Source organism: Triturus cristatus, chromosome 1_2, assembly GCF_964204655.1.
Source record: "Triturus cristatus chromosome 1_2, aTriCri1.1, whole genome shotgun sequence".
Classification (NCBI taxonomy): Eukaryota; Metazoa; Chordata; class Amphibia; order Caudata; family Salamandridae; genus Triturus; species Triturus cristatus.
In genome coordinates, this window is record NC_140580.1 from 125,730,297 (window position 1) to 125,751,335 (window position 21,039).

Here is a 21,039-nt window from a genome sequence, read left to right on the forward strand (position 1 = left end):
TATCATAGAACAGCTATAAGGACATGGTTCCGAAAGCTGCAGACAGGCTCAGCTCATGCTAGAGCACCATCTCACATGTTACCAAGCACTCTACCTCCAGGATTGTTAAGGCCTGCCATAGGAGTGGCTGATAGATACACATGTGTCTATATTAAGGGTAGATATAGGTATTCTATATCTAAGAAAGGGGTGATTACACGACCTTGCCCCAGCTGAGTGATCAGCCAGTTGTGTCTGATTGGAAGGCCAGACCAGGGGTGGCATAATACATGCTGCAGCCCCTGGGAGGCCTAGGGTACACCTATGCCCTGGGTACCTAGGGTACACTGTACAGGGTCCAATAAGGTGATCCTTACCAATTGGTTATGTACCTAGGGTACATGGAGTCCATTTTAAAGAGAGAGAAGACAACCTGAGACCCTGAATGGCAGGATCTCATGCCAACTAAGTCGAAAAACCAGCTAGACACTAGGCAAAAAGTTGGGGGTAACCATAGTCAGATATCCACCTTCCTACAGCCATCATCAATGAATCATCAAACCACATGCCCAAACTTTTTATAGTTGGCTTATTAGCCAGGGAGACCCAAGCGAGCTGGCCACTTCAGATCGTATTGGACGGGGGATTTATTGCTAAGTATCATTAATTCAGTTTTGGCTACATTGAGCTTAAGACTGGATTGATTCATCCAGCTGGCTATTTGTTCCCAGCATGCCGGTTCTGGTGGCTCAAGTGGACTAATGCATGGTCCTGTGTTCGACCTCATAGTCACAAGTTAAAATCTCGGCGGGTCCACTCAGCCTTTCATCCATCTTAGCTCGATAAAATGAATACCTTTAAGTTGGGTAACAATAATCATCTGTTATTCAGCGCCAAGATGTCTACGAGTGAACGTGCGCTTTACAAAATGCATACGTTATGTTCCCAAATTAACTGGGGGCGAGTCGTAACCAGGTGTAAGTGAAAGCACCAGTTGGGTGTTCATCCGCGTAGGAGACTATGGACATCCCAATAGGAGCTGCAGTATCCGCCAGTGGCTGAAGATAGATGTTGGGCTGAGGTTGGACCCCTGCGGGACGCCACAAGTGACAGGCAAGATATTCAAGGTGCAGCCCTGGTCAAAGACTTGTAATGTTATCTTATTTAGAAAATAACCAACCCAGTCCAAGACTTTCCCTGTAACACTAGCTTTACCAACCCTGTGCAATAGTATAGAATGGTCAACCGTGTCAAAGGACTCACTAAGGCCCAAAAGGACGATGGAGACCATGCCCCAGATTCTAATCTCGTTTTAGCCTCTTCCACCACCAGTAAAAGGGCAGTCTCAGTACTATGTCTTGGGCAGAAGCCAGTCTGTGTTTGATACAAGCAAGAGTTGGCCTCCAGAAAGTCAGAGAGACACGTGTTGATATGTTTTTCAGCCACCTTACGTAAAAGCGGAAGTTTTCCAGGCAGGCAGGGTCAAGGTTAGGTTTTTTCAGGGAGGCTTTAACCATCGCACATTTCCAAGACTTGGGAACAGACCCAGTTTCCAGCGACAGGTTGGTTCAGTTTGAGCAAAATAGGGAGGATAGTTTCCTGTTCTTGAGCAATGATCCTGGGGGAAGCCTGATCAAGGGGAGAGCCTGATTCTAACTTACTGAAAAGAGCCGTCTGCTCTTCCAGTGTAATGGGAGGGAATTTGGACAGGATGGAGGAACAACTATTTCCTCTATTAATGTTAGGAATCGAGATAGTGCTTCTACAGTCCTTTTCAAAAGATTGGAAAATAACCAACATTTTTTAATTAAAGAAGGAAGCAAAGACAATGCATCTTTCAGTTGATTGTTCAGAAAGAGGTGTGCTGGAAGAAGGGTCTAGCAACATTTTAGTAATTTTAAATATTTCTCATGGGGTATTGCTAGCCTTATTAATCCCTATTTCAAAATAAAACGCCTGGGCAGTGCGGATTTCAGAGTGATGAACTAACTTTCTCCATATATATACCTTTTCTTGGTTCTGCAAAATCTTTCCTCCATTCCTGTCTGCCACAATTTTTTTTTTCAAGTTTTGAGGTGGGGGAATACCACGGTGCAGACTTATTGTTAGATTTTTCATTTCTTATCTGCTTGGTGATATTTTGGGCGGTACAAAAGGGGGTGGTGATGGACTGAGCATCAGAACCAATCAAACACTCACACCCAGTCAACAGATCTGGGTTTGATCCGTCACCGTTCTTTAGCCCACTCTGCCACCCCAGTTCAGACATGGCCACATGCAAATCAGTCTGACCCTGTGCCTCATGATAACAGTCCAGCCCGAACTGCCAAGCCATGCCTTCCCTGGACCGGAAACAAGCTTCCTAGGACCGGTTTCTGGCATTTCAGCCGTCTTCAGCCAGGCTTGCTTGAATCCAGTGGCAAAGTGAGCAAGGGACTCACGTCTGAGCATACCCTGCCAAGTTATGACGAACAAAGCGGTACAAAAGGGGGTGGTGATGGACGGAGCATCAGAACCAATCAAACACTCACACCCAGTCAACAGATCTGGGTTTGATCCATCCCCGTTCTTTAGCCCACTCTGCCACCCCAGTTCAGACATGGCCACATGCAAATCAGTCTGACCCTGTGCCTCATGGGAACAGTCCAGCCCAAACTGCCAAGCCATGCCTTCCCTGGACCGGAAACAAGCTTGGCTTGGCAGTTCGGGCTGGACTGTTCCCATGAGGCACAGGGTTATACTGATTTGCATATGGCCATGTCTGAACTGGAGTGGTGGAGTGAGCTAAAGAATGATGAAAAATTAAACCCAGATCAGTTGACTGGGGGTGAGTGTTTGATTTGCTCTAACGCTCCATCCATCATCCCCTTTGGTATCGCTTTGTTCGCCCTAAGTTGACTTCCCCCAGACGGCTGGAATAGTTCCGCCATCTTGGATAGGGGGGAAGTCGGCGGTACAGCTGCCTGGCCGGACCCTCCCATTCGCCCATAAATTAACCCACAGCCGCGTCCGCGCAGCGGGCGCGCCGCGCCATAGGCGCGCCAGAGGCAAGCCCGTCTGCGCCCGTCCGCGCCGTGACGGCGCTGGGCGCTGGCATTATGGACGGCGGGAGGTCTGACCCTATCATGTATTCACGAGAAAAACTCTTGGCCTTGGCGCGCCCTTCTTGCCCATCCTCCCCATGGTCCCCCCTTGAGTTTCCCTCTCACTGTAAGTCCTGCCCGTTTGAATTATCCCCAGCACAACCGACTTCCTGCTCTTCTGGGTTTAAGTTATTTAAAATTCTCAGTCTCAACTGCCGCTCGCTGATAAAACATCACGCTGTGATCCTGGACCTTCTAACTGATGAATCTCCTGACGCTCTCTTTCTCACGGAAACCTGGCTTCACCAGGACGCCACCGCAATACCATGGCTGGCTCTCCCGCCTGGCTACACACTCAAATCTGTTAACAGAGAATTGGGAAGAGGTGGTGGGGTGGCAATGATAGCTAAGGAATCATATAAAACCAATTTAGTGAGTGAACCCATAGTAGGTTGCGAGTGCGCATCAATCAAAATTGGGCTAACTGATAATATCTCTTTAGCCGGTCTTTTGATTTATAGGCCCCCCGGGTCAGCGACCAGTTTCAAAAAGGATCTTCTTGATAAAGTGGGGCATCTGGCTAGCAAGTCTGCCAATTTCACCATTTTGGGTGATCTCAATCTCCACCTTGAATGCACTGAACAGGTGGAGATTGGCAGTTTCTTGGCTGATCTGGAAGCCTTTCAATTAAAGCAGTGTGTGCTTGAAGCTACCCACATAGCCGGCCATGTTTTGGATCCAGTCATTTCTAACCTCCCCCAAATCATTATGCGTTCCCCAGTTCCTCTGGTCTGGACAGACCATTTTTTGGTCACCTTCTCCCTACAATTTCCGATCAAAATTGACCTTAGTCACCCCATGAAGATCCTAAAGCGTGCCTGGCATAAGCTTAATCCCGAGATTCTTTCTGCTTGGCTTTCTAGCCACCAACCGCAACTACCCGCCTGCGCGGACGAAGCAAACCAGTGTTATCAGGACTGGCTGACGGCTGGTCTGCACACCCATATCCCTGCAAAATGGGGTAAGATTGGGCGTGGGCCATCTAACCCATGGTTCAACGAGGCCCTTTCCTTGACCAAAAAGGGCTGTAAGAAGTTGGAGCGCGCTTGGAGGCGCTCCTACGATGCGACTGCTAAACTTGAATATCAAGCAGCCCTTAAGTCTTACCATAAAGAGATTCGCAGAGCGCGGGCCGACTTTGTGGCAAATAAAATTATGGCGAGCTCCAACCCTACAAAAACAATCTTTTCCTTACTGGGCAATATGAAGAAATCCGGTGGTAATGAGGGTCATCCAATCACCTCGAATAACCAGTGTAGTGCGTTAGCTACATATTTTATTAATAAAGTGGAACTAATCTACCAGGGACTCCCACAAACTTTTTCCCTGTCTGAAGAGCTGGCCCCTTCAGGGGGTGAGTCTTTGAATGCTCAGAGCTTAGGGGAATTCCCTCCCATTACGGCTCTGGAGTTTCCGTCTCTCAGTTCCAAAATCAAGTCCGGCTCCCCGGCGGACCCAGTGACTCCCACCTGTTTCCGTCTTCTTTATCCCTCCATCTCCGAACTATGCCTTGAAGTGGTCAATCGGTCACTACTCACGGCATCAGTCCCCTGAGCTTGGAAGCATGCCAAAGTCATCCCCCTTTTGAAAAAACCCTCCTTGGCTGCATCCGACCCGAGTAATTACCGTCCCATCTCGCAACTGCCTTTTTTGGCCAAAGTAACGGAGGCACACGTGAACTCTATCCTGGCAGGCTTTGTCGAGCAACATGCTTTATTTGACCCTACCCAACATGGCTTTCGCCCTCGCCATAGTACTGAATCTGCGCTCCTGGTGGTATCTGAAACCATAAAAAGTCATCTCGATGCAGGCGACTCCGCGGCTTTGATCCTATTGGATTTGAGTGCCGCATTTGACACTGTATCGCACAAAATACTTCTGAGACGCCTGCAGGACATTGGGGTAAGGGACTCGGCCTTGGCCTGGATTACTTCCTTCCTGTCAGAGAGATCCTTTCAGGTCCTGGCTCCCCCCTTTTCCTCACAAAAGTGCGCATTGCACCAGGGAGTACCTCAGGGCTCTATACTAAGCCCACTCCTATTTAACCTGTATGTCAGCCCATTGGCAACACTGGCCAAGAGTAGTGGGCTTTCACTGGTCTCATACGCCGACGATACCCAATTAATGATCAGCTTCTCTAAAAAAAGTTCCGCCAACCTAAACAATTTCACGGCTGATCTATTGGCTATCTCCGACTGGATGGCAGCAAACTGCCTTCAGCTGAACTCCGGGAAATCCGAAATTCTGCTTTTCGGTAAGGATAGGGAGTTATGGACTGACCTTCTCTGGCCAGAACGTCTCAAGCCTGCCCCAGTCCCTAAGGACTCTGTAAAGAACCTTGGCTTTTGGTTTGACCGCGGTCTAACTTTCGAGAAACAAACTAAGACTGTTGCGGGGGTCTGTTTCGGTCTCCTGCGGAGCCTCAGACCACTGCTTGGGTTCTTTCCTCCATCGGTGCGGCAGTCCATCATCCAATCGTCTGTTCTTGCCAGATTGGACTATAGGAACTGCCTTTACTTGGGAGCAACAAGGGCTAGTATAAACCGCCTCCAGAGGATCCAGAATGCTGCAGCCAGGGTTCTGGTGTCTCTACCCAAGCATTGTTCGGTTGCCCAGGTGCTTCCGAAACTTCACTGGTTGCCAGTGTGTAAACGCATTCAATTTAAAGCACTATGTATTTCACACAAAATTCTTGCAAAGCAGGCCCCGTCAGGCCTCCTGGAACTATTGGAGCCTTACGTTCATACGCGTTCCTTGCGCTCCGCAAACCATGCTCTGGTCTGCGTCCCTCAGGTGCGGAGGGCCAGGGCAGGGGGGCGCTCTTTCCGACACCTAGCAGCTAAATTATGGAATTCTGTCCCGATTTCAGTTAGAACTATTCCTAGCCATTTGACCTTTCGCAAGGCCCTGAAGACGTGGCTCTTCCCCCTTTCATCATCTAACCCTCAGTGATCTGCTCCGGTGCTCGCTCCCTGGTTCTCGCTGCTGCGCTGGGACGCCTCGTTGCTGAGGCAGCCATGCGCATTATAAAATTAATTATTAATAATAATAATAATAATAATGCCCAGACGTGGGTCCCTTGCTCACTTTGCCACTGGATTCAAGATAGCCTGGCTGACGAGGGTTATGAACCCGAAACCGGTCCCAGGATGCTTGTTTCCGGTCCAGGGAAGACATGGCTTGGCAGTTCGGGCTGGACTGTTCCCATGAGGCACAGGGTCATACTGATTTGCATATGGCCATGTCTGAACTGGAGTGGTTGAGTGAGCTAAAGAATGATGATAGATTAAACCCAGATCAGTTGACTGGGGGTGAGTGTTTGATTTGCTCTAACGCTCCGTCCATCATCCCCTTTGGTATCGTGGTGATATTTTGGGTCAGCCAGTTTGTGATCTTATGATTATCCAGTGGACCAAGGCCCACCCAGGGTAAGGATTGATTCAGTGAACACTTCCAGCTTTCCCAGTTTAACTCGGACCATTGTCTATCAAACATGGCTGTACTCTTAATGGGAGCAAACAGCCGGGAATTGTTGGTAAATACCAGATCCAACAAATGACCCCCTATGTGGGTGGAGCACTGAACTCTTTGCTGTAATTGTAGGGCAGCTAGATCGTGCATAAAGCAGGAAGTTTGGGGGTCTTTAGAATCATTCAAGTGTGGATTTAAATCTCCCATGCCCGTTAAGGAAGTATATTTTATGACCAAACTCGCTAGAACATCGGGGTTGATTGAATAAATGACTGGCCTGGCCTGGGAGGGGATATACTAAGCTTCCGACATTGTGGTAGCATGGAAAAAAGATAAAGAAAACGCAACACTTTCACAATAGGAGAGTGAGGGGATCAATTCTACAGTTGAATGAATTTTTGTCTGGGGGTCAGCCTGAACTACATCCGGTCCGGATTCCTCATGAAGCCATGTTTCCGTGAGGAAAACTACATCCAGTTTGTAATCTTCTAGGAGAGAACGGATGTCCAGCTTATGACCTGGAAGGACCATGCAGTTGAGGAGAAGCACATTTTGTCGAGATTTAGGTGCGTGGAGTTCCCTACTTGTAGGATCAAAAGGAAACCTATAGGAGCAATACTTTAGAGTGCTGTTTGAACTAGACACATTTATTGAGTAGCTACAGTTAGCACGTGTTGTCCCTCTAGCTTTAAGTAGGAAGGCCCTGGAATATATTTGCTGGTGAGAGGTTAGAGTTGCAGGTTCCCTGGCCCCGGTCGGGCGTAGATGGGTTTGCCTTAGACGCACCTTCAGCACGCCAGCAGTGCCTCCATTGCATGCTCAAAGAAAACATAAAAATCACTGCCTCATAGGTGCAACTGATCAGCAAACCCTCACAGTGCTGCTGCTTCTCTGATGCGCGCCTGCTGCCCTGCCGTTTTTATGCCAGGCCGGGACTCCAACCACTAGAGCACCAACCAGAAACTGTCTGCTCTATGGTTGGTTTGAAAAGTAAAATGCACAGTGCTTCAATTCCCCTCAGTGCTACCATTACTCTGTTCTTTCCCTCGCCGCCCCCAATTGCGAATTCCCATATCCTAGATGGTTACGAATAGCTATCTTGTGCTCGTTCGTATCTTCACTGTTGGCTGCATCATCATGGTTGGCACAATTCGGTCCATCCACTATTCCTACAAAGACATCTAGATATGCTGTGTCATCTTTACATTCAAGAGTTGCAGCCCTTACCATCATTGGTTGCAAACAAGCTAAAGCAACAGTCTGCATCGTAGATTTGCGTTGTCAGAGAAGACCCTGTTGACTACAGAACTGTCTGCTGCTGCATCGTTGACAGATGTCATGTCACCTACAACATGGTCTGCTGGATACTGACATTTGAAATGCATGTTGCCTGCTGCATCATAAGTTAAGATGTCCTCTTCACAGCAGACATAGATGAATTTTGAGTCTCATTTATTCATTGTCTCTTGTAGAGAAGAATTAACAGTCAACCACAAACAAGAATATTTTTATATTATAAGTTCTCTGGGATAGTTGGCAGGACTATCCAGTGCTTATGAGTTCAATGGAGATGCCCTTGAAGAAGAACTAGGATTACAGGTAAGAAACCTTTCCTTCTCCAACATGGGTAAGAAACCTTTCCTTCTCCAACATAGATTTTTTCATAGATTCACATGCTTGAACCTTCTCACATCATCCAAGTGGGTGCCTCCAATACATACTGAGCAGTATGAAATAACAATTTCTCATAGAAACAGCCACAAAATAGTGTGTTTTGAGCTTTTCAGACTCCTTTTAAAAGACACAAACTTCGTCTAATGAGATTTAAAGTCTATGAACCTAACTTAATTGTACAAAGGGTGCCCAAAGCCTGGAGGTTGGAGACCGAGGTGTGCCCATAGGTCTGACCCCGCCCCCCCCCCCCACACACACACGCACATTGTCGAGCCCTCCATCAGATCTAGCCGGCAGCCTGCCCCGCCAACGAACGAGTTCCTTTAAAGGTAACCGTTCCAGCAGGCCAAACCTGGTGCCCATAGCTGACCCGCACTCCATCGCTGTCGACCATAGCTTTTCACTTTGGCCTGTTCTAGCACGACCAATAACCTTTGGTTCCCGCTTTGCACTTTTTGGTGCTAGACAACTCCTAAAAATTATATTTCTCTTTCCCCAATCCGATTTTTGCTTTTGGTGTCTATTTGCTCATTAAATTGCTAATTATATTCCTATTTTTATAAAATGGAGTGGACTATTTATTGTGTTGTGTTTTCGACTTAACTGTTTTTGTACTAATGAATGCTGTACCCTTGTTCCTTTGAGTTTAGCCTGACTGCTCTGTGCCATGGTTACCCAGGACTGAGGAAGGATTTAATTTTAAGAAACCTAACTGGACTTGATACAGAATAGTGACATTATTACTTGGTGACGTCTCACAACCACCCCAACTGATAATCCACATTCTCACAGAGGCACGGGTGAATAGGCCTCAGCCTGATTAGAATACATGCCGTCACTTCTCAGTCCCACACAGCCTGGTAGGGCGGTCAGTAACCACTCTTGCCAAACAACTGCCTCAGACTTGATGTTAACTCTGGCACTGCTACACCAAAAGTTGGAAAGTCTGGTGCCTAAAAAGCAGAAGTGGGAATTTGTGTGTCTTACACCTGGTTAGCTTGCCATAAGCAGACAGTCTTTTCTCAGAGAAGGTACATGTACAGTATCAACAGGTGAGCCAAATTCAGCATTAAATGAAAGATATGTGAAAGCTGGGTATGATCTAGCACAAACTGATATGCGAGAGCCAGCCTTATGGTTTAAACGAAATGCTATTGCAGGGATTTGCAAGCATGATTGCCTGGTATTTGTTATTTGGAATTCAGTAATTGTGTTAAATATTTTTTAGACCTGCTGTACTCGTACTCTTACAAAGTGTCTGAAGTTGTGAAGGAACCTAGGAAACAATATGGTGTAGGGTGTAACAGATTGAAGTAAATTTTTCCGATTATAATGGAACAACATATTGGAATACGTTTTCTAGTTTATAATGGAAGTCCTTAAAATGTAGATTTTCATTTTTGTACAAAAATTTTTAGATTTCCATTTTGTCACTTTAAATTTATGACCTAAATGAAGATTATTTAAATTGACAACTTAAATGTAGATCCGTAGTAGTGCTGAAATATTCTTGACCATTGACTTGTGCCCGCATGTAGTGAACCTAGTTTTGATTCTTTGAGTCTGGATTAGTGACTGATACTTTTGTGTCTAGGCTAGCGGGCGTGTGCCAGTGCTTGACAACCTGGTGGAACTAGTGTCAAGAGGTCATAGTATCCCAGTGCATTTGGATTCATTACCACGACTGGAGTCCCTGGTGTCAGAGGTCCAAGCTTGGAAAGAGAGTGCATCCAGTACATTCCTGACTCCGGACTTAAACTTCTCTTTACTGGAGGTGAGTGATTTAAATCTTTCTATGTATTAGTTGTTTGAAAGTACTCCATTTTGACATGGACACCCCCACTTTCGCCTGGTACATGTGATTTTGACTAGAAGTGCACTGTGTTCCTGTTAACCAGGTCACCAGTGCCAAATCTCTTTCCCAAAACAGGACAATGGTTCTCCCGATTGGCAATGCCTTTAGCACCCTCTAGAAGTCCCTATTAAATAGCACCCCTGGTGCCTAAGACCTTGGGTACAAACGAGTGTCCCCCAAGTGCTGTAGCACAGTGTCACTCTCAGGGACCCGTCACCAAACTCATACAGGGCTGCTATCGTAGGCTGCATGTTTTGATGCAGACAAAAATGAAAACATGACCTGACACACATTCCCGTGTGCCAGGTCCCCTGACACTGAATGTATTACTTCAAATCAAATTTTATTGCTATAGACCTCGTCAGATATCCACAATATAAAAAAATATAATGTATACAGGAAGTGTTGTTCATGGATTAAACCGCTCTAAAATAGTGGTGAACAAGTTTTTAAAAATTTAAATACTTTATAACATAAAAATTCATCTGGGGGGCTCTTAATAATTCAATCAGATCCATAATTCTAGAGATATTCTATTTAATACAAATAGGTTTTATAAAACAGCTATGTGCTTCAACCAGGAGTTTGTTAGGGCAAACAAACCGTACATGTACCAAATCTTGAATACCTCCTCCTCCTCATAGATCACAGAGGCCAGCTTTATCCAGTGTGCCACCCCAGTTTTCAGTTAATTCTTTTAGTGGTAGTGTCCTCAATCACAACATCAAAATACGACGGCTAACCTTATGATCTAATGAAAATCTCAGATATTTTGAACTCACTTTATATTGTACTCTAGCTAAAAATGTCTTATAGTGGGATAGCTGTATACAGTAAGCCTCATCAGTATCAAAGCTCAATCTTGGGGTGGATTTTTTTAGGAAAAGCATCAAGAGTATTGGGGACCAAGATTGCAGGAGTTTAATAGAACATTGGAAGTATTCCAAAGCATTCTCTAGGTTTTCTTTAAAAGTATTTTCCCTGGACCAGCCTTAAAAGTATCCTGACGTAAGAGCGCGCTCAATGAGTGTGAGAAAGTGGCTCTGTTCCCAAATAGGTTCAGTGTGTACAGAGTCCACAGTCCCCAGAGGTTTGGCAGAGGCTAAAGTTAGATAAAACCTTACTCTCTAAAGTGGTAGTTTGGTCGAGTAGTAAGGCAGTATCAGAGGACCATGCTAAGCATTTGATGTACACACTCAGTCAGCAAATGAATTCACACACTCAAGAACTGAACTCTAGGCCAATTGTTTTGTATAAAAAAATATACTGTTGTTTTATCTCTAGAACCAAGCAAGCCTGGCACAGGTAAGCATGTAAATACTTTTCAGCTACAAGATGCTGTTGTTGAATACTTTCAAAAGATAGTAGGACTTTGTACCAATTCGAGTTTACAGGGGTTGCAATGCAATGCACAAACTTAGTAGACTCAGAACATAGAATCAATAGGCTTTTTGAGTAAAAATGCAGTTAATTACTTTTCGGATTACTTTTTCTAACACAGTGCTGGATCCTAGATTCAGCACTCGGGCATTTCTTGAAAACGGTTGAGTAAATACGTTTTGGTTAGAGGTACGATTTTTAAAGAATATTATTGTATTTCAAAAGTTGACACTTCGAAACTTTTTTGCATAGAATCACCAATGTTATCCTATGGGAGGAAATTAACTTTGCAGGTAAGTTACTTTGACGTTACTTTTCTTTCTCAGTGCTGGATACCTAGATTCAGCACTGGGACATTTCCTGAAAACAGTTGAGAAAATGCGTTTTGGTTAATCGGGTGATTTTTTTTTTTTTCTTTTTTTTTTAGGAATATTCTCAGTTTTCAAAAGTCGACACTTGGAAACTTTTTGGGAGAAAAAGTGCCAATGTTATTCTATGAGGAAAAAGAGGTTACCGGTTTCCAGGTAGGTAATCGGTCTTTTGAGTTAGGGTTCTGGGGTAAAACTCAGGGGTCCTCCAGGGTCAGTGATGCACTGCTGTTGCACCCCCGGTGGCACTAGGGTGGCCGGGTGCAGAGTGTTGAGGCCCAGTGTTATCCTATGGAGGATAGGGGGGCTCCGGTTGGTGGCTGCTGGCAAGCAGGCCACGGGGTTGTGGGAGCAAAGCTCCTAGGGTTAAGCTCAGGGCAAGTTGGGGACTAAAGTAGCACCAAAGGTGCACCCTCAGCGACACTACGGCGGCCGGGTGCAGGGTGCTGTTTTGAGGTCGGGTGCCCTGTTGATTTCAATGGCGATTCTTTGGGACAAAGAAACAGTTCAGGCTCGGGGACGAGAATCTTCCAGGAGCGACCACCACTTCGAGGGGTAAGTTGGGATGTTGAGGGTTAGTTAGGCACTGTTGGTTTGGGCACACAAGGCCGTGGGGCGTCGGGTGCAGGGGTGTCTTGCGACGTCCTGGTAGGGGGGGGGGTCCTCTGGATTGAGGCTGCAGGCGTCAGGAGGCTTGAGGCAGGTCAGGGATCGCTGGATCTCGGGTCAGTATCTCCAGGGGGACCTCCTCGTGGTGTATTTTCACTCGATCTCGGGCCGGGTTCGGCAGGTGCAGATGGGGGCTGGATTCGTGGTTCCTGGCTGGCACTAGGAGCTGCAGTTTAAACACGTCCGGTGTTCACGGGAGAAACAGTCTGGAAAGTGAAGGCAGGCAGGTCCTCTGGGGTTTGTGAGGTTGCTGTCTGCTGGACACGCTGGGATTTCGCAGGTTGAAGGGGAGACAGCCTTGTAGGGCTGGGGCCAAGTCAGTGGGCGTCGTCCTCTTGTTAGCTCTGCACGGCTCTTCGTCCTTCTTCTTATCTTCTTTTTTTGTTGCTGGTTCTGAGGAAGGAAGGTTCAGGGTGCCCCTAAATACTAAATTTAGGTGTGTTACAAGTAGGTAAAGGACAGGGACAAATGGGTTCCTTCCCTGGGGTGGGTACACCCCCTATTCTGCCACTCTTCTCTCTCCAGTGGAAGGGGGGTAGGAGCCTGTCCCTGGTTGGCTGGGTCCCCCCCTCATCTTCAAGATGGCGGGGACTCTAGGTTATGCTTTACCTCGCCTCCCCCACCTTAGGGGTGGAGTTGGCAGAGGTGGGCACACCTCTCTTCCTCACTTGTTTTTCCCGCAGCTTCTCCCGCCCAAAGTGGGGGGGTAGAACCAGTGGGGACCAGTTGCTAAAAAGCAGCAAATGGTCTGGAGAGGCTCACAAAGGCGGCATGCCTTTGAAGCTTCTCCTTCGTGAACCCTGGCCATCCTGGGGGAGGAGGCTTGGCACCTCGTTCCAGGATGTGCATTGTTTCAGGCCTCCGAGAGCAGCAAGCTATCGACCCAGAGGTCCAGAAACATGTCTGGGGTGGCAGCCTAAGCAGCCACTCAGTCAGGTCACTGGAAGTTGCTCGAGTTTCAGGGGGCATCTCCAAGATGCCCTCTGTCGTGCATTTTACATTAAATCCCACACTGGCATCAGTGGGGGTTTAATGTGCTGAGAAGTTTGATGCCAATCTTCCCAGTCTTCAGTGTAGCCATTATGGTGCTGTGGAGTTCGTAATGACAAACTCCCAGCACCATATTCTCTTAATGGCAGCACTGCACTCATGCTCCTGTACCCTCACCACTGGCATAGGGCACCCAGCTAGAGTGGTGACTGATGTAGGGCAGGACAGTGGTTTGTGGGCATGGCACACAGGGATGTGTGCCATGTCGTCTCTGTTTTGTTCTGCACCCAGACACTCAGTCTGCAAAGGCAGTGTGTGAGTGTCATGGTACAGGGCCTCTGAGGGTGGCACAATAAGTGCTGCAGCCCTTAGAGGCCTTCTCTGGTCACAGGACCCTGGGTACCTGTGGTACCATTTACCAGGGGCTGACATGTGGCCAGAGATGCCAATTGGGGTTAGGCTTCAATGCAGTTTTAGGGAAGGAACACAGGCCCTGGGCACACTCAGTCAAAGCACATCAGCAATTCAACAAAAAGTGGGGGCATACCATGCAAGAAAGAGGGCACTTTCTCACAAGGGCCCTCCCTTGCTGCCGTCGCTGCTGCGGGCGGCGGCTCCGTTCGTTCCGCCACCGCCTTTGCCAGGTTTTCCGGACAATTTTGCCCCTAGTTGGGACCTTAATTGTGACACGGAGATGGACCACTGGGAAGGGTGTGAGGACCCTCTCGCACAGCAGCGCGGGTCGGACCAGAAATGGACGGAAGAGCTAGAGGATGTCGGTTGCCTTGACCTCTCCTCTGACCCTGTTTTTTTTCTCTCCTCCTGCTGTGGCTATGGAGGGGGTCTCTACATACACTGTGGTGCTCCGTAGAGCAGCTGAGGCCCTTGACCTTGACCTGCCTACAGTGACCCTCAAGACTAATCTCCTCACTGAAGTACTTCAGCCGACGGCAAGCTCTTTGGAGCCCTGCTGGCGTTCAATGAGGCCCTAACTGACGTCTTGATGGGCACCTGGTCTAGACCAGCCACGGGGGTTCCCGTGGATAAGAATGTGGCCAGGCGCCATCGCCCAGCCCCGGGTGAACCTGCTTTTCTGTGTGCCCACCCAACCCCAGAGATCCTGGTCATCCAGGCTTCCACTTACCAAAGCGCATTCCCTACCGCTCCCCCGGATAAGGAATCCAAGAAGCTGGAACTGTTCGGTAAGAAACTGTTTTCATCTGCCAGCTCAGGGCTGCGGTCGGTGAACACTGCATGCCTCTTGGGCCGCTCTTCCCCCTCTGTGTGGGACATGGTTGCGCAGGTTTTGGCTCAGTGTCCGGAGGAGGTGTCGGATAGTGCTTTCCCAAGCTGTTGCCAAGGGGAAAGATGCGGCAAAGTTCGCCGTCAGGTGTGGACTGGACACCGCGGACTCACTGGGTAGGGCGATTTCCACAACAGTGGCCCTCCGTCGTCACACCTGGTTGAAGTCCACTGGTTTTTCAGGGGATGTTCAAAGTTCTTTTATGGACATGCCCTTTGATGGTACTCGCCTGTTTGGCGATAAGGCAGATAGTGCGCTGGAGCGTTTTAAGGACTCCCGGGCTACGGCCAAGGCCTCTTCACCTCGCGCCCGGCCACGTCTGCTTTTCGTTCCTTTCGTGGCCTCGGAAGGGGCGCCCAACACGTTTGTTCAGCCAGAATCCTGCGCAGAATCAACCTCAGCGCGGACGTGGTGCCCGCCGCGGCAGGGTCAGGGGGCCAGCGTGCGGGTCAGTCCACCTCAGCTCCCATAGCATCCACCTCAAAGCCTTCCTAGTCCGAGCTTTGTGGCACACCCCACGCTGGTGGACGGCAGGTGCCGCCATCACCTTCCTCACTGGCGTTCCGTTACCTCACGCAGGTGGGTGCTGCAAATCGTCCGAAGGGGCTACTCCCTCCCCTTCGAGACTGCCCCTCCAGCCATGCCACTTCAGTTCCACCGCATGTCGGGGGACCATTTCGCGCTTCTCTAGCAGGAAGTCAAGGCCCTCTTGGCCAAGGGGCCCATCGAGCGCGTTCCTGGGCCAGAAGTAGGACGTGGTTGTTGTTCCCACTACTTTCTGGTCCTCAAGAAGGAAAAAAGGGGCCTGCGTCCCATCTTGGACCTCAAGAACGTCAACTGCTTCCTCCGGAAGGAGAAGTTCAAGATGTTGACTCTGGCTCAGGTCTTGGCTGCCCTCAACCCTGGAGACTGGATGGTAGCGTTGGACTTGCAGGACGTATATTTTCATATCCCCGTCCTGCCGGTCCACCGGCGTTACCTGCAGTTCACGGTATGCCTAGTGCACTTTCAGTTTGCCGTGCTCCCCTTCGGCCTTACCAGTGCCCCTCGGGTGTTCACGAAAGTGATGGTGGTGGTCGCAGCTCATCTGCGCAGATCAGGAGTTCCAGTCTTCCCCTATCTCGGCGACTGGTTGTTGAAGGCGGGCTCGCCCCAGGCAGTCGTCTCCCACCTCCAGACTGTGGCCGACCTCCTGCATTTGCTGGGGTTCTCCATCAACGTGGCGAAGTCGCACCTGAGTCCCTCTCAGAAGCTCCCCTTCATCGGAGCGGTTCTGGATTCGACGCAGTTTCGGGTTTATCCTCCCGAGCAGCGAGCAGCGAGTCCGGGTTATTCAGGCTATGATTCCGATCTTTCAGCCTCTATCCCGGGTTACAGTCAGGATGACTCTCCGGCTCCCTGGCCTAATGGCCTCCTGCATCCTGCTAGAGCAACATGCCAGATGGCATATGCGGGCTTGGCAGTGGGACCTGAAGGTCCAGTGGACACAGCATCGGGGCAACCTGTGCGATCATGTCCAGATCTCGGAGGGCGCTGCACGACAATTGCAGTGGTGGCTCACGAATCATGATTGGGTCAATGGCAGATCCCTCTCCCTTCTCCAACCGGAGCACACAATGGTGACAGATGCGTCCCTCCTGGGATGGAGGGGCCACATGGGAGAGGCGGAGATCAGAGGCTTCTGTTCTCTGGCGGAGTCCCGGCTTCATATCAACCTATTGGAGCTGCGGGTGATCCAGCTTGCACTGAAGGCATTCCTTCCCTCTGTACGGGGAAGTGTAGTGCAGGTGTTCACGGACAACACCACCGCCATGTGGTACTGCAACAAACAGGGCGGGGTGGGGTCGTGGACCCTATGTCAGGAGGCTCTCCGCCTCTGCACATGGCTGGAACATCAAGGCATTACCTTGGTGGTTCAACACCTGGCAGGTTCTCTGAATGCCAGGGCAGACGAACTCAGCCACCGGTGCATGATGGATCACGAATGACGTCTGAACTCGGACATGGCACAAGGTCTCTTTCTGCAGTGGGGAGAGCCTTGGTTAGATCTAGTCGCCACCGAAGAGAACGCGCAATGTCATCAGTTCTGCGCATTGGAATTTCCAAGGCGGCACTCGCTAGGCGTCGCTTTTCTTCACGAGTGGAGCTGCGGTCTGTTGTACGTCTTTCCGCCTATACCACTTCTGCCCAGAGTGCTGAAGAAGATTTGGCGCGACCGGGCCCAAGTCATCCTTGTGGCTCCAGATTGGGCACGAAGATAGTGGTATGCCGAGCTACTCAGCATGGCTATCGATCCCCCGATCCGACTGCCTCTTCGGGAGGATCTTGTGTAGCAGCAGCAGGGGACGGTCCTCCACCCGAACCTGTCCAGCCTCCACGCGTGGAGATTGAGCGTCGACATTTGACAGCTTTCGACCTTCCTGTCTGTGATATTATTCTGGCAGCCAGGAGTCCCTCCACTAAGACAGTATACGCCTGCAGGTGGAACAAATTTGTGGCATGGTGCACAGCAAAGGCTGGGGATCCCCTTTCTGCCCCTCTTTCCGAGGTCCTTCTGTTCCTTCTCTCTTTGGCCCAGCAGGGCTCTGCTCTGGGCACTATCAAGGGTTATCTCTCAGCCATTTCTGCCTTTCTAAGGCTTCCAGATCAGCCTTCTCTTTTTAATTCTCCGGTTGTTAAACGCTCCCCCCCCCGTGCCTTTCATAATGCCTCAATGGGGCTTAAATATTGTCTTGACCTATCTGATGTGCGCTCCCTTTGAGCCACTTCATAACTGTCCCTTACGTCTTCTCACTCTAAAGACGGCTTTCCTGGTAGCTATCACTTCTGCCAGAAGAGTGAGTGAGCTCCAGGTTCCTTCTTCTAAACCCCCTTTTCTCTCTGTTCATCCGGACAAAGTGGTTTTAAGGACTCGTCATTCTTTCTTGCCAAAGGTTGTCACGCCCTTCCACATCGGGCAGACCATCACTTTACCCACCTTCTTTCCGCCGCCGCATCCTTCAAAAGAGGAAGAGAGACTCCACCGTCTGGACCCAAAAAGTGCGCTCTCGTTCTTTCTGAAGTGCACACAACAGTTCCGGGTGGATGACCAACTTTTTGTTGGCTACTTGGGTGCCAAAAAGGGTCGGGTCGTGCACAAACGGACCATCTCTCGGTGGGTCGTTCTGTGCATCAAAGCATGTTACTTGTTGGCTAAGATGGAGCCTCCTGTGGGGCTGCGTGCCCATTCTACCCGGGCAGCGGCAGCCACTTCTGCTTTGGGACACGGTGTTCCCTTGCAGGACATCTGTCAGGCTGCTACGTGGGCCTCGCTGCACACTTTTACCAAGCATTATTGCTTTGACAGGCATGTCCGGAGAGACGTCTCTTTTGGCCATTCTGTTCTCCGTGACTTTCTGGTGTGATCTTGTTCGCAGACCCACCACCGGGGTTGGTATTGCTTGGGTATCTATTCTAAGGTAAGGAATCTATCATTAACGTGTCTTTCAGATGCACAAGTTACTTACTTGTGTAACGATATATCTGTAAGAGACATTAGTTAGTGATAGATTCTTTACCGCCCCACCCATCCTCCCCGTTCTGTGAACTGATTTCTAGGGTTAAGGTCATCCCTTTCAGGGCTCTAGTTTCATGGCACCAGTGGTCAGATTCATGTATGACTCTGCGTTCCTGGCGCAGAAAGTCGTGCACAGAACTGACGTCCGCGCGCATGGTTGGCGCCTAAGTAGTCTCCGTGACGTCATCTCGGCGCCTACGACGCCAGCGACCGGTGCGGAGCCGCATGATGCCACCTTTCGACGCGCAGGGGTACTGCTGATGAAAACTTTCTGGATCCAGTCTGATGCCTGGGGATATTCTACGGTAAGGAATTTATCACTAACTAATGTCTCTTACAGATATATCGTTACACAAGTAAGTAAATTGTGCATTACACCAAAAGTCGATTTTTCCTGCAGTAACTGAGTCCCCAAAGCTCGGGAGATCTGCCAGCTCTTCACCCAGGAACCAAGACCTTCAGAGAAGTAGCGTACCTTCTTCCCTGCAACCTGCAGGCACCCAAAGACTCATGTGGGACTTTGTGACGGCAGAAACCAGACTGGTGAAGACACCACTGCACCCCTTGCTCCAAACCCAAGTTGAAGTGGGCCAACGGTGTCATTGTGGTCCCCCAGCCCTGCAGAGACAGAGTACACTGTGTTTTCGCCCCAGTGAATTCACCAAGGCCTGCAGCCTCTCTGGGCAGGCCCTCCCCTACTGTGACTGCTCCCTGCAAGGAAAACCCGCAGCCTAAAGACACCTCTGTACCTGTCGCTCCTGGGCCTTGGAGTAGAGGACTGTGAGAAAGTGCCCTCTTTCTGCATGGTATGCCCCCACTTTTTGCTGAATTGCTGATTTTCTTTGACTGAGTGTGCCCTGGGCTCCTCCTAATCAGCTGCCCAGGGCCTATCTTCCTTCCTTAAAATTGCATTGAAGCCCAAACCCAATTGGCATCCCTGGCCACAGGTAGGCCCCTGGTAAATGATACCACAGGTACCAAGGGCACTGTGACCAGGGAAGGCCCCTAAGGGCTGCAGCACTTATTGTGCGACCCTTAAAGGCCCTGCACCTTTTGTGAGAAAGCGCCATCTTTATTGCATGGTATGCCCCCACTAATTGCTGAATGTACTTTTACTGAGTGTGCCCTGGACTCCTGCCAATCAGGTGCCCAGGGCCTGTGTTCATTCCCTAAAACACAAAACACAAATTGGCAAACCCTGGCCACATGTCAGCACCTGGTGAATGATACCCTAGGTACCCAGGGCCTTGAGACCCGGGAAGGCCTCTAAGGGCTGCAACACTCATTGTGCCACCCTTAGAGGCCCTGTACCCTTACACACACACACTGCCCTTGCAGGCTGGGTGCCTGGGTACAAGACAAAACAAAGAGTCGACATGGCACACATCCCTGTGTGCCATGCCCACCACCTACACTGCCATGGCATACATCAGCCACCCATCTAGCTGGGTGCCCTATGCCAGTGGTGTGGGCACAGGAGCATGAGCCCTGTGCCCCTACAGTACCCAGGTCCATTCCTGGGCCCTGTAAGTGCAGTGCTGCCATTTAAGAGCACATGGTGCTGAGAGCTCGTCAAACACGAACTCCACAGCACCATAATGGCATCACTGAAGACTGAGAAGTTTGGTATCAAACTTCTCAGCACATTAAATCCGCAGAGATGCAAGTGTGGGATTTAATGTACCAAGCACCCAATAGGGCATCTTAGAGATGCCCCCTAAAACCTAACCTTCAATCCTCGTCTGTTCTGAGTCTGCCTAGGCTGCCACACAGCAGACATGTTGCTGGACCCCTGGGTAGGAGAGCCCCTGCTCTCCTGGGCCTGCAACAATGCACATCCTGGGCGAGGTGCTAAATCTCCTCACCCAGGATGGGCAGGGAGAAGCTTCAAAGGCATGCTGCCTCCGTGAGCTTCCCCAGGCCACTGCAACCCCCCACTCTGGTGGGAAGCTTGGCCGGAAACCCCAAATAAGGATAGGGGATGTGCCTGCCTGCCAACCCCACCCCTCAGGTGGGGGAGGCGAGGTGAAGCACATCTCCGGGCTCTCGCCATCTTGAAGATGGGAAGCCCTGCCCAATCAGGATTATGCTACTGCCCGCCTCCCACAGGAGAGAGGCAGGATAGGGGGTGTACCCACCCTAGAACAGGGACCCATTGGTCCCTGCCCTTCACCTACCTGTAACACCCCTAAATCTAGTATTTAGGGGCACCCTGAACCTTCCTATTCCAGATTCCAAAATCCGAAGAAGAGCTAGAAGAAAGAAGACCTCCCTCCAGCTGCTAAGAAGAGGAAGACATCAACTGCTTTGGCCCCAGCCCTACCTGCCTGTCGACCCTCGAACCTGCTCCTGCTCCAACCCGGCATCTCTTGTGGCCAGCAACCTCACAAACCCCGCAGGACCTGGCTACCTCTTGACTCTAAGCCCACTGGGACTCCCATGAGTAGTGGCTCTACTCAAAATCTACTTCTAATCCTTGGCAGCAGCCCGGAACCGCAAACCCAGCCCACTCTGCACCCGCCAAGCCTGGCCTGTGCCAGAGTGAACAAAGACCACGAGGACGACCCCACGGCACCCAAGGACCTCCCTCGACACTCCTGAAGAAGCCTGCAGCCTCAGAGCCAGGTGCCCCCCCAACCGCGATCAACAGA

At 49.8% G+C, this 21,039-nt stretch overlaps 1 pseudogene across 1 annotated transcript in view; it reads left to right on the forward strand.

The window, feature by feature from the left end:
- LOC146866936 (lysine-specific demethylase 5B-like) overlaps window positions 1–21,039 on the forward strand; it is a 504,610-nt pseudogene that overhangs the window by 278,288 nt on the left and 205,283 nt on the right. The window contains exon 7 of the transcript XR_014960847.1: window positions 9,862–10,041. The product of XR_014960847.1 is annotated as a lysine-specific demethylase 5B-like (transcript). The remainder of the gene's footprint in view (window positions 1–9,861; window positions 10,042–21,039) is intronic.